Source organism: Balaenoptera ricei, chromosome 3, assembly GCF_028023285.1.
Source record: "Balaenoptera ricei isolate mBalRic1 chromosome 3, mBalRic1.hap2, whole genome shotgun sequence".
Classification (NCBI taxonomy): Eukaryota; Metazoa; Chordata; class Mammalia; order Artiodactyla; family Balaenopteridae; genus Balaenoptera; species Balaenoptera ricei.
In genome coordinates, this window is record NC_082641.1 from 32,509,449 (window position 1) to 32,519,067 (window position 9,619).

Consider the following 9,619-nt stretch of genomic DNA (forward strand, 5'->3'; position numbering starts at 1 on the left):
CTACAGAAGGCAGGGATGTTAGTGCCTAATGGCAAACAAGTTTTACGACTGATAAACTGCCTTTATCTTCAACTTAATCAAAGGTACGAGCTTTTTCTCCATGTTCAAAATATTCAAACTCTTAAGAATTTTTCTTACAGATTATTCTTAACAACTTATATCTATTCTTTTATTTCTTTTGTTGAAACAAAGAGCTAAGGTGTTAATCAAGGAATATGACCTTAGTAACTGGCCTTGATGTCTCATGCTTCACCACAAAGACACTTATGGATCCTTATGGATTGCTTTGAAATTATATAAAAGGAAAGGGTGTACCTTGGAGAGAAGGGGCATTTATTTCCTGGACATGATGCAAAGAAGTAAGCTCCTACTGCCTCTGGGCCTTTGGGAATAATTGAAATCCACTTAAAAACCTCAAAAACTAATGTTTTACAATAATTCTATAGCAAAATAGTAGAAACAACCTACCGCAATAAAGAGGTTAAATAAATTATGGTTCATCCTTAATGGAGTACTCAGCAGCTGTTAGAGCATGAGACAGCTCTTAGGTACTGATGTAGAGACTGCCAAGATTTAGTACTCTGCGGGGAGGGGAGGGCAGGGAGCTGGTGCAGAACAGAGTATACAACGCGTCCTCATTTGTGGAAACACAAATAAAAAGAACACATACAAAATGTTTATACTAGCATAGGCTTTATCTGGAAAGATATACACAGGAGTTAGTAACCCTGGGTCCTGGGGAGAACAGGGTGCAGTGAGGCATGGCCTCGGGGAGAGAGGTATACCTTCCACTCTATAGCTTTTTATACATACTGAATCTTCTACAGTGTGCATAGGTTGCCTGTCCCACAAATTAATATGATAAATCTTAATGTTATAATAATTTATACTATTGCCAACATATTATTCAGTGAGGACCATCAACAAGCAAAAGCTTTCAAAAATCACAAAAGTTTGTTCTCTTCAACAGCTTAGTTCCTGATCCTTATTTCCCAGAAAAGAATCCCAGTCTCAGCTAATTAGAGAGGAGCACTTGTGATCTCACCTATTACAAAGCAAATAAGCCTCAATTCAACCCTTGGAAGGGAAATCTAAATCGAGCTTGTACCTACCTAATGAAGCCTCCAAATAAACAGTTTCCCCTTGGCTCTAAAACAGAAAGTCAACGTAAGAAACAAGTAAGAGGACAGTGCTTTTAAAAACACACGCTATACTTAGGTTTCCTTTCCCCTGCCAGGCTTAGACAAGGAACCCTCCGATACTAGTGAAATGTGAGTTCAGATCTGTGGCAAAATCAGCATTTAAGGGAAGGGGCAAGCATCATTTGCACTAAACGAACACTTTAATATTTCTTTTCTGGGGAGGGGAATTTGCTTTAGATTTAATTTAAGAATCATTTTTGGACCCCTGACTAAATGATACTACTAAGTCACTTAATTTTACTCCAAGCAAATTTTTTTTTTAATTAAAGACAAATCTGAAACTGAAAACGAACAAATCAGAAGGCAAACTTTAAACTGAAACCTTTCTGTTGAAAAATGTATCTTAAAAGAACACATTAAAAAATGCAAAAAATTCATTTCCATTCAAACGCCATTCAGTATCAGTATATACGCTATATCAATATTTGACTGCAATAACACACCCATACAAAAAGGAGCACACAGGTACCCAACTGCAAATAAAACATCTCATATATTTTTGGTAGCCAAAGGTGGGGACGCGGACGGTGGAGGTCAGAATCATGTTATTCAAGGCGTACATTCACAGCATTTGAAGCACAGAGTTTTCTGTTAGACACAACTCAGGATTCCAGCTCTGTCTTTTGAAATGACGCATTAAAAGTGTCATCTTTTACGAAGCCTAACTTTGATCGCCAACTCTTTAACTGGTTTTCATCAGTATGGCGCCTTCGGATACAAGCACATAATATACAGGTGAATCAAATACACCATGAATACGGAAGGGACAGAGAACTCGTTTAATGAAAAGTTGAGGCACGGGGTCACGAAATCACTTGGTTGATTACATCCCTTAACAAAAATAAAAATTAAAGCTCCTTCCCATCCCCCAGGTAGCCTGTGGCCTCAGAACTCGCTGCCCTACGTGGGGCAGAAGTTCGCAGCCGGGGAGTCGGCGTCCTCTGGGAGCCGAGGGTGGCCCAAGGGTGCTTGGAGAGCGGCGCGACCTGGCGCGCCCCACCCCCCGCTCCCGGTCACTCCTCTCGGACGCTCCCCGACACCCGGGCCGAAGCCGGCCGGAGCGCTGCCCCCCGCCCCCCGCGGGCCGCCGGGCGCTCGCGGCGACGCGCCCACGGGACTGGGCTCCAGGCTCCGCGGCTCCCACTCCCCGCGCCTCGCGCCGCGCCCACCCGCTCCCAGTACTCACGAGCCGCTCCCGCGCCGCTATCTCGCCATCCCCGGCCGTCAGCTTGGCCGCCTCGGCCGCCGCCCGGGGGCTGCCCGGAGTCCGCAGTCGCCCGGGGGCTGGAGGCGTAGAGGAGGGGGGCCGGGCACAACCCGCCGCCTCCGCCGCCGCCGTATTGCCTCCCCGGTCCCAGCGCTGGGCTGCTCCAGGCGGCCACGGGCGAGGGTCGGCCCGCTGCCCTCCGCGAGCCCCGGGAGCCGCCGCCGCCGCCGCCAGAGCCTCACGGAGGCAACAGTAACGGCCACGGCCAGTGGCGAGACGCTCCAGCGGGGACTGCGGCGCGCGGGGGCGGTGCCTGCACGCCGCTCGGCGGGGGGCGCTGCTGCCCCGGCCCCGCCCCCGGCCCCGGCCCCGCCCCGCCGCCCGCGCGCCCCCGCCGGAAGCCTCCCGCGCGCCCCCTGCGCCGCCCCCCGCGGCGGGGCCGCGCGCGTCCGGCGCTCGCCGCGGGGCTGCCCCTGAGAGCAGGAGGAGAGCGGCCGCGCGCGGGGGCCGAGTACCGAGGGAGGTGCTTCCGCGGAGAGTCCAGTCGCGAGGCCAATCTCGGAAGGTCATGGAAGAGTCGGGGAGAGGAGCGGCCCAGCTGGTGCAAATGCTCAGGGAAGGCCGGCCTAGTGCGCGGCGGCCCTGTGCGGAGAGCGGCTCCCAAAACGCTGTCAATGCGCTTTGCAAACATTGCATAGAGGAGAGGACGACGTGGGGCCGTGTTTTAGCTTCCTTTGTAAAGACACACGAAAACCAGCCTTTACGCCTGGGCGGGGGTAGGGGGAGCGATTGCTTAGATTTTATGAGTTACCTAAAATGCCCCCCTGGCTGGGGCGCTGCCGCTCAGGCCACTTTCCTCCTCCCCGATGCAGGGCTCCCTCAGCCCGAGAGGGCCCGCGGGAGCATTCTGAGAGTATCCTGGAGCCATCTAGTCTTGCCTCCAAGGCGTGGTGGGCTTATTTGTGCGGAGAAAAAACGGATCCCTTAATGGGGTGAGATTTTTCCTCCTTGCATTGTTCCCATTTCCGCAGTTTCACTTGGCCTCGATTTTCTTCCAGAGTAATGCACCAAATGTAATTAGCTGGAGAGCGTTTGATGGCGCAGAATCGTGGTTTGAAGATGTTTACGCTCTATGCCGGACGCGTTTGATGATGTTCTCTTCGACACAATTAATTTTGCAACGTTCAGAAATGTGCCAGATGGAGCCCCTGGCACGCAGAGTCACAGGGCTCTGCAGACACACCTTCAATAGGAAGCCAGCTTGTTTGTTTCATTTGTGATTTATTTGATGCACCAGCACCAAGGCCAACGTGTTTTTTAGAGACCTTTGGATGAAATTCCAGAGCAATTTCTAAATTAGCAAAACGAAGCTTATCTTCTGAGATAACATTTCCCTGTTGATAATGTAACTAAAATGGGCGCAGAACACCAGCAAGTACACTGATTGAAAAGTAGGCTCCCTAAATGAAAATATGTGTTTCGCAGTAAGACATGGTCCCCACTAGTCTTCTAAGGGCCAGCTTCATCTGTGTGCATATTTTGAACGCCAAAACTAAATGCTTCCTATTATCCCTAAGACCTAGTTTGCAAAACAGTCTTCTACTATGTGTACTGGAACCCCTGTTTAAGATGTACAATGTTGCTTTTTCCGTTTACCCTGGTTCTTGAGTCCCCGGTGGTTTGGGAAATTTATCTTATTTTTAATTTTTTAATGGATGAAGGGGTTCAACAAAGGCACAAGTGCCTAGGGTCTAAGAAAATCGTGATGCAGCCCCTACATGGAGTTGAGAAATTCCTTTCGTAGGAAAAATTTGTAGTTAATTTTAAACATATTACATAGAATGCTAACTTCTGTGACTTTGTTTTATGTATATATAAAGAGAGAAAGATACAAAGAAAAAAAGAGAGAGACATAGAAACATTTGGGGGAATAATAATTCCTAGCATCTATTGGATACATACTGTGTCTGGCACCATCCATCACCTCATTTAATCTGCACAACACACCTGTAAAATAGGTACTGTTATCACACCCAGGGGTTGATGCAGGTTTTATGAGAAATTTACGCAATTTGGGTGACCCTCCCAAAGGAAAAAGAAAAACAAAACAATATAGCACACCCAAGCTGCTCCAGCACTACCCAACCCAGGGGAAAGTGACAAAGGGAAAATCAAATAGAAAGAGACCTCAATCTCAGCTGATGGTGGTTAAAATATCTTACTTTTGCCAGCTGTACAAAAACATGACCACCTGAATGTATTGCTAGGTCTCCTGCCAGGGCCTTGGATGTGGGGCTGGAAAGACGCCTTAAAGCTTATGCTTTGATTAGCTAATTGCCTCTGATGTATACCCCCATTTCATAGTTCAGGAAACTCAGGAACTTGCCACAGCTTCTAAGGAGCACCTCGGTGCCTGCACCATGCTGAGGTCTGAGGTCTGGTTTGAAAAGCTGTGTTAGACACACTTTTCATGAGAAATAATGGATTTTATATTTCCATAACAAAACCAGGGCTTTAAAAATATGTTAGCAATTTTCTGATTATGACCAGAAACTCAGTGTGCAGTACTTGATATGGTCCTGCTATCTGAGTTGATAGTAGTAAAATTTCCTTAACTATTGTTTAAAAGGTGAATTAGGGCTTCCCTGGTGGTGCAGTGGTTGAGAGTCTGCCTGCCAATGCAGGGGACACGGGTTCGAGCCCTGGTCTGGGAAAATCCCACATGCCGCAGAGCAGCTGGGCCCGTGAGCCACAATTGCTGAGCCTGCATGTCTGGAGCCTGTGCTCCGCACCAAGAGAGGCCGTGATGGTGAGAGGCCCATGCACCGCGATGAAGAGTGGCCCCCGCTCGCCACAACTAGAGAAAGCCCTCGCACAGAAACAGAGACCCAACACAGCCATAAATAAATAAATTAATTAATTAAAAAAAAAAAAAAGGTGAATTAATCACTGTGGATTCTTAAAGGAATTTCAACTCAATTTCGTGTGCCACGGATTGACACCGTTTTTATTTCCCTTGTCATAGACCAGTCTATGTTGTAAATACTATTTTATATAATAATTACTTTTTTTTTTTACAAAAAATCTAAGATGTTGCAAACTAAGTATCAGAACATAAAGTTGTTTCGTTTGAAGTTTACGTTGTATAATATGACGAGTCTGACAGTAGTTCTCATTCAATGTTTGTTGAACAAATAAAGAATGAAATGGAAATGATTACATAATTAGAAGTAAGAAGGTAGATTATATAATAAGCTAAAATTGAATGGGAATGAAGCAGCAAAAAAGTTGAACTTAAACTACTTGCTGGATAAGCAGAGCTGATTTCTTTGTTAATTATTTTATGCCCAAGATTTGTGTTCTTCTTTCTAGCTATTGGCTTTTCTTTTCTCCCTGCTTTTCTGTTTTATTCATTAAAAAAAATCTTTTTGTAAATAAGATTTCATTTGAAATGCCTAAATAAAAAAAAAAAATCTTTAAGTGAAACAAAAATCATAATCACACCTGTAATGAAAATTTTGGAAATGAAAGGCTTTATTCTTTGAAAGGATCAATCACTAACAAAAGCAGCAAATGTGAGATGATGGGGTTTTGTTATTAAATTACTCATATCTTGGCCCATACGCAGGCTTCTTGGGATGTGTGATCTAACATGCGTACTGTTTACCAATCAGTGGGACAAGATGTGGCTTTGTTCCTGGAAGAAATTTTGGAAACAAATAAAAATCTACAAATTAAGCATAGTTATTAGGCAGCGAATAGTTGAAATGAGTGAAGCTGTTCTTCACTTTAAGCCTGACTAATAAATGTAGATTTAAATTGGTTTATTTTAGAGCACAGTTTTGGACAAGATACAAAACTTGAATTAGATATATGACAAGAAGATACATGAGAATAATCAGCTAATTTTCTCTAGATGTTATGTTCTTTACCCACAGTGGTTTGGAATGTTATTTGAGGGGCATGAAAAATGCAATAAACACCATGAAAGATATTATCTTCCCTGGATTCTGTTTAAAATATTCTCTTTCAAATAGAAAGATTTCAGGGGTGTTATGTAAACTATTTTGGTAAATTATTATATCCCCAGCATGGCCACAACAGGATTGCACTTTGTCTTTTGCTTATTTATACTGTGCCTTCTTTCAAAGAGACTTAAGGTGGTTTACAATGAAAGACAAATATTAAACAAAAAAACAAAAGCAAACAAACCTTCTGGCTAAGACAAACAATAGCATTTGAGCACAAAACTTAGCTCCAGGCTTCCCCATAGCCAAATGAAGTAGGGGAAATGAAGGTTTTTGTAACTCTCATTGTCAAGTGCAAGGAATCATAAAGCAGAATTTATTTAGGAGAAAGTCTTTTCTGGCTCAAGCTTGGAGAGGAATTTGTCATAAGGGTCCTTATATGACGGATATTCAAATGTCTAAGTTAACAGGGACACTGCACGACACATCATTGGTTTTGGCCACCTTTTGATGACAGGCAGAGCTGATATATTTTTTCTGGTGAATAACTTTGAAATTGCTATTGTTGAAAGTAAGTAGTGGACTCCTATAGAGTTATTTTTTTTTTTTTTATTCTGCCCTACGAAGGCAAGCCAAGGACATAATATCAAATCTTGGTTTTCCCAGTTTCTTTCTTTATAAAAAGGACTAATTAAAAGTACCTATCAGAAGGTGGCAGAGAGGACAAATGAGTTAATTTCTATAAAACCTCTTACGGCGCTGCGTTGAATATTCTATAGTTTTCCTCAGGCAAGGGGTGTACATAATAGTTTTTCCGGGGCTTCCCTGGTGGTGCAGTGGTTGAAAATCTGCCTGCCAATGCAGGGGACACGGGTTCGAGCCCTGGTCTGGGAAGATCCCACATGCCACGGAGCAACTGGGCCCGTGCGCCACAGCTACTGAGCCTGCGCGTCTGGAGCCTGTGCTCCGCAACAAGAGAGGCCGCGATAGTGAGAGGCCCGCGCACCGCTATGAAGAGTGGCCCCCGCTTGCCGCAACTAGAGAAAGCCCTTGCACAGAAACGAAGACCCAACACAGCCAAAAATTAATTAATTAATAATAAAGTGATTTTAAAAAAATAGTTTTTCCTCCCCTGTTATAATGTCTTTCATGGTAAACCACCTCAAATCCCTCTTGGAAGAATGCATGGTGTATGTGCCTGACACAAAGTAAGCGATAAATATTAGCTACAAATAGTATCGTTATTACCACTTCTACTACCACTTCTAAATCTATCAAAGCAGGTAGCTGAGCCTGTTGGGGGCTATATGTGGTCGTGAGGTGGTTATAAATCCTGTTATCCTCAGTGGGTAAAGCTTAGGAATTAGAAATTGTTTGATTTGAGAAGCACTGAGTAAGGGGGGTCCTTTCCCCCGATCGACTAACATTTAGTTAACTCCCTGGGTCCTAAGACCTGTCACCTCAAAAATCTTGTTAAAATTCTTATACTTCTGAGAGGTTAAAAGTCTTAAGCTGTTAAGGCTAACTCCCAGAGCCAGAGCCTAGGGTTGGGGAGGGAGTACCAGGAGTGTGGAGAGAGCCACTGAAGGCAGGAGAGGACACCACTAGCAAATCCTCTCTTTCTGGAATAAACCCTGCCTGCCCCCTCTGCTCTGCCCCCTTCTCCATCCCTCCCTTTAGGTCCCAATGAACTGTCTGATTGAAACTTCATTTCAAATCCTTGCCGTCCTCTCACTCAGTCACTTTCCTGTTTCTCTTCCTGCCTCTCCCATCTTCTCTTTTCTGCATATGTGTCCACTCACATCACACGTCTTATCTTTTGGTCCTCCATCCCTTCAGCTTTTATCTCTTCCTTTTGACTTACCAAGCTCTCTCCTCTGTCCTTGCTTTTCTCTTTCTTCCCCTATATTCTTCATGTGTTGTCTAGAGTCACTCAGGGGCAACACAAGACATTCAAATTGATGCTACATTATTCCTTATAGTCCATCATAGACCCAGAATCCTGTGATCATATTCTCAGTTGAGCTAATGGATCCCACAAAAGAGCTATTTACTCCAATCTCGGTGGTGATATTAAGCCCATTATTTAATTTGTTCCTACAGCTACTGCACTCAGTGTGTTGCCAGAGGCATCTTGCACAGATGGAAAAAGAAGCCAAAAGATTAAGGAATTGAGCTGCCATCAAGCCAGAGGTAGTGGAGTGGTTCGAAATCGGACCCAGATTCCTTAAATCCTTGAATGTATTATTCTAACTAGTGCACTTAATCCACAGCCTTCAATGTACTGTACAAGACCAAAAAAACTAAAACCAAAAGAGAGTGAGTTTTTGCTTCCAGTTTCTGACTGTGGAGAATTTTCAATGGTTACACATTTGCCAGCAGAATTAACTCAAGGTCTCTAACGTCGGGTAGCTGAAAAATAACAAGTCAGTTAAATAATTAATTTTAATAACTGCAATGTCCCTGGAGTTTCCTTTGGGCACCTAATCTGGTACACCGCCTGGGTCTCATATTGGAAAACAGAAGTGGCCATCACTGTGGCAGCTCCGGCCAACAGCGACATTGCTGTTGATGATTTCCCTGTTGGAACTTAAGGTATCTGAGGACACCGCTCTCAAAGACGTCTGCAGCTCTGAGATTCTTTTCTGTGACATGCCCAAGAAATCTGGTTTTTCTGGCTGTTTAATCACAGAATCTTACACTCAAAGAGCTGACAGAAACCTTAACGCTACCTAAATTAAAATACCATCCAGTTCAAACTCGAGTGCTCATAGAATCTCATTCTACCCACCTAGATAGGCCTAACCTGGACTACATTGATTAATCTAAGCTCGCTAGATTTTTTTCTTAACTCTAGGAAAGAGAAACAGGTGTACACGTGACCCTCAAGTTGAGAGATGAGTATTGATTGGTTATTAACATGAAGAGTCTCGGCTCTGGGCACTTTCTTTGTGTTATAGGTATTAGTCCCACTTATAGGTGAAGAGACCGAAGCTCAAAGAAGTAAAATAACAAAGATTTGAATTCCAGTCTAATTCGAAAGTCATTATAGTGATTTAGAAGACACTGGCTAAAAGTAGGGTTCAGAACACTTACTTGCTAGATACCAGCAATGAACATTTATTGAGCACTTACAGGGTGCCAGGTACCGTGTACCAACTCACTCCATCCTCTCTGCAACCCTGTGAGTTGCAGGGAGGGTCGTCACCCCCATTTATAAAGGAGGCCACACGGACATTGAC

The 9,619-nt window shown here is 44.3% G+C and overlaps 1 protein-coding gene across 5 annotated transcripts in view; it reads right to left on the minus strand.

The window, feature by feature from the left end:
- LIFR (LIF receptor subunit alpha) overlaps positions 1 to 2,699 on the minus strand; it is a 91,817-nt gene extending 89,118 nt beyond the window's left edge. The window contains exon 1 of one of the 5 annotated variants that reach the window (XM_059916274.1): positions 2,389 to 2,699. The gene's annotated coding sequence lies outside the window, so the exon portion shown is untranslated. The remainder of the gene's footprint in view (positions 1 to 2,388) is intronic. The other 4 variants (XM_059916269.1, XM_059916268.1, XM_059916272.1 and 1 more) reach the window with 4 other exon arrangements.
- Positions 2,700 to 9,619: the final 6,920 nt, after the last annotated feature.